At 34.5% G+C, this 4,451-nt stretch overlaps 1 protein-coding gene across 1 annotated transcript in view; it reads left to right on the forward strand.

The window, feature by feature from the left end:
* Positions 1–503: 503 nt before the first annotated feature.
* Positions 504–4,451, forward strand: part of LOC106460795 — a 24,869-nt gene continuing 20,921 nt past the window's right edge. Inside the window, exon 1 of the mRNA XM_022392906.1 lies at positions 504–616. The gene's annotated coding sequence lies outside the window, so the exon portion shown is untranslated. The remainder of the gene's footprint in view (positions 617–4,451) is intronic.

The raw sequence follows: 4,451 nt of genomic DNA on the forward strand, positions 1-4,451 counted from the left end.
ACCCAGCAGTACAACAAACTAGAATCGTGAATGACTCTTTAAGGCAGGGAACTATATTTTTCACGCACTAGTTAACAGCTTCATTTAGCTGAACATTTCGTGGTCATGGTACAAAGAACAAGAGTGAACAGTTCATCTAGAGTTTAGAGACAGAACTGTGGGGGAAGAGACAAAAAAGAAGGTAAAGATTACCGTACATATGCCCATATATAGTAGTGATGTGGACTTCAAAGTAAACATACGCGCTACACTGTATAGGCTTTTACGTGTCTGCTCGTGAAGCTTACAAGAACTGCCCTGTATTACTGAAATCGTACGTTAGTCTGTACTTGTGTTCATTTTTCGAACCATTTACTGATGGATGTACGCTGATGCTTGAAAGTTGAAGTTTATTACTGCAGCTGTGCAATATAGATTATATTCAAGAGGCAGTTTTTATGAGGTGATAACACGCAGATATATTTGTAAATTTTATCTTATCGAAGAAAACTCTTCCTGCAAAGAAGAGTCACTAGACGAGAGATATTAAATCGAGTGAGAGAGCGACGTGTATGCTTTTTATTGAGTTTATAAGCCACCAGTCAAGCCTTCAGTTACGGCGGTATACGAAAAACAGGTGATATTTTTAAGTTATTTTTTATTTTAGATTTGCTCTGTTTTACAAATGTGAGGTGAACGTAAATATTAAAAGAAAAAATGTGTATACGTAGTACATAGTAGATTATAGTTACGAGACTTGCTATGTGATATAAATCTGACTGACGTAAATTTTAATACTTTTAATTTTTCTATCCCAGAACTGTCGACACTTTTTTCATTTCATTTGTTTGCTTGCTACAGATTGTTTTCCTGTATAATCAGATTTTAGTAAATAAAGTGTAATGAGCACTTGTGAACATTTGCATATATACGGGTTAACAGTTATTCATTTCCCAAAATGTGTGAGTAGATAGTATTACTGACATTCCATGCTATTAAGTGGCAACGACTTCCGTGAACATTTATTGTTGGTGGTTGATAACTGTTACCGTCAAAGTAACCAATGAAAATTACAATTTTTCATTTATGATATATTTTAAAAGATGTTACAATTAACTTCGAGAAACGTTCGTTCTGTTCGTTTAGGAATGTGTACGTTAGGAGGTTAAGTATTTTCAAGAATTTAGGAACGTTGCATGCCTGAAGGCATATTCATGTCAAGTAATTTTTTCTATTGTATATATATATTTCGATGGTTAAACAAACATACACTGGGACAACATGGGTTGCTCGAAACGCACAAGGACGTAGTTTTACAGCTGAGACCTAATTACTCGAAACTGTACACAGATGGTAGCTGTGCTTTTGACTAACGTTACTTGAAACTGTACATGTGGTATTAAAACTGGAATTTACTCGAAACTGCTTATGGGTGTAACTGCGCTTCTAAAACCAGAATTACTCAATATTGTAAACGAGTGTAAGTGTGCTGCTGAGATCTATACACAGTGACACGGATGTTTGTATTATGGATTTTGGGACCTGATTGCAGCTGATATATATACTTTTTAGATTTAATTTTAGACGTTTCAATAAATAAGCGATAAGCGCAAGTTTCTCAGTGTCTTATTATAGCTTTTCTTTCTTTCCTTCTTTACCTTTATTTCATTTGAATCATTTGTATGCGACAAAACACGAGCAGATTTTCCTATCATTTGATCTATAAAGAATGTAGCACAAAAAATTGTTCTTGGATAAAAAAAAACCACCCAAAAATATTAAATAATTTGTTTCATTTGTAATTGAAGTGATAACTCTTAATAAACACTTCTACAAAGTTTGTTGTTGCTTCATCAGACTTGTATATCTTTGAGAATTGTGTCATCTTTTAAGACCTGATACATGGTCCAGGTTGATGCAAGGTGTTGGCCGGGAGTGGTATTTCACGAAAACACACTTCGAAATAAACAATAGATGAAGTCCACCCGTAACTTCTTTCACTCTACAAGTTTTCAAAAAAGCATCGACAGAATATCTGTAATTTTAAGAGTATTGAAGCATTGATTAGCAGAAATATTGTTGCCTACACAATGAACCACACCTTAGTATAAGACATCAAGGACATACTCTTCTCCTCCACTTGCAGGTTTCATGTCGTATAAGACAAGGGGGCAGTAAAAGTGTGTGAAGATGTTTTAATCATGCTATTACACAGGGTGCTGAGTACGTTATATTAAAACGAATTTGGAGCCTCAATGTGTCGTTACAGTCCGTGTCGCCACGTCTGGTTGTGTTCTATAATGATACCATACATCTTGACAATAGCAACACGGTGTGGTTTGCATTGCAAAAGACTGTTGTAAAGTGTAAAGCTGTCATGTCGAAAACACTTTATTCCTCCGTAAATAATTTCCATAATCTATATAGTATACGAAATGACGGTTTCCCAGCTCCTGTTTCATCAGTCCGATCACACAGAAATCCAAAAGTGCTGCGTCCCATAACTTCACTGATATATCTTTCTTCGCTCCTCAACTTCTTGGGGTATACGACGGTTTAACATAATGTATGACTGAAATTAATCCGTAGCTTGGTGAACCCATACTCGTATTTTTGTGTGGTACAAAGGTTCCAGAATATTGGGTAGTAGTAAGCAGAGTTCACCTTGACCTTTGTATCCACACTCCTAATTCTTGACTTGTCCTTAGCGCTGTATTTAGGAGTGATCATTGGTTCCTGCGTAAGAAGTTTACGATATGCCATGTGCCACCTTTGAAATTTTTTAACCCATTGACCAGTAGAAAATGTCATGAGACTTGTTACTGTTATATAGGTACACATACGCTTCCTCAAATAACACCTTGTACTGCAATTTTTATCTGGGTATACCTTGTACCGTTCATTCAGTTTTCTACAGTTCGTCCTCCTTTACTGGGTATGTCGTGGAAGCAAACTGTCTACACGTGATTTATATCAATTATCCAGACGGAGATTTTTGATTATTTTACGTACTGTTGTCTGAGGCATTTGGACGGTTTTGGCTATTAACCTTCGTGCTCTTGATTCTCATCTGTTACACTGCGTACCACGAGCGAGGCACGATTTGTTGCAGGTCTCTTGATGGTCTGGTCCTGGTGCCCCATGTTGATTTATATTCCTTTGTATTCAATGCTCTCAGTGTGACTTAAAATAGAAATGATATAACTACGTATGAATGATCTGGGATACACGGTGAATGCTTTCTGCAATCTTGGAAAGTTTTCTATGCACAGTTTGTGAAATTTGCATATGGCGCATGTGCCCCAACAGGCAATGTTTTATGGTTACATGTTTCCTAGTAGCTATTTATAGAAACATGTTATATGCACATTCAGAGTTGAAAGTAACGCAAAAACATTTTAAAATCAAAGTTTTGTCTGCCCAATGCTGAAAAAAAAAGCACGATACTTAGTCTTACAAGATATTATTGATTCATACAAAAACATATTACAAAGAAGATTTTGTCATAATATATCAAAATGAAATAAAAAAGAATATCCAAATTGTACCCTCTGTTATAACATATTCAAAATATTTTTTATGGGATATATGGGTCCCACCAATCCTGCAGGAACATACGCTAAGATAAATATAACCAAACATATACTGAAAGTGGTAAGTACAAGGAATGTTCCCGTTTTGGGAATTCTAAATCCCCGATCTGAACACATTTATGATCTGAGGGTATTTTTCACCGGAAAGTTCTGTTACATACCCATCCCAAAATTAATTTATTTCCAGTGACATTACACTACGTAACAATGTAGAAATGTAGTTGTGATTCATACAGTTCCACTGCGACTTTTTTCGGCTGTGGTTGTCAAGTGATTTACTGATTTGCGTATTCAAAATAGTTTTGATATAACATTCACAAACCTCTGTATAATTCCTATTCTGTTAAGCACTGTTTATTTTTTTTTTCACATTCTTTGAGATCTTTCTATATAAATTAACAAAAACTAATAAATGGTAAACTATACATTTGTAATTAGTTTAATTTACTTGTTTAAGGTTTTAGAAACATCAACAAAACCGCTTAGTGAAAAGTCGTGTTTCGTTAGGTATAAATACATTTCTTATTATTTCTATATCGTGTTAAAATGTCAGCAACAGTTGTCCTAGTCAGATAAAGCTGTTGTGAAGGCTAGTTGTTTTGGATATGTACGTGGAAAAAAAAATAGTTCAAGATATGATGGGCAGATTCAGAATCACTATCTTTATTAAAGGCTTACTAATAAACAAAAAATGCCAGAGAAAAGAATGGTGTATATTTCATGGTAAATAATATACGCTTTATAACATTTTATGATTTATTATTATTATTATTTTCCATTAATTATCAAAAGATGTATATTTATGAATCCTAATAATTTCTTGGTGCCATCATAGTTTGTTTTATGTTACGTAAAATCTGGGGTTCGATTCCTGTTATT

The sequence above is a fragment of the Limulus polyphemus genome, unplaced genomic scaffold (assembly GCF_000517525.1).
Source record: "Limulus polyphemus unplaced genomic scaffold, Limulus_polyphemus-2.1.2 Scaffold0, whole genome shotgun sequence".
In the NCBI taxonomy this organism is placed as follows: domain Eukaryota; kingdom Metazoa; phylum Arthropoda; class Merostomata; order Xiphosura; family Limulidae; genus Limulus; species Limulus polyphemus.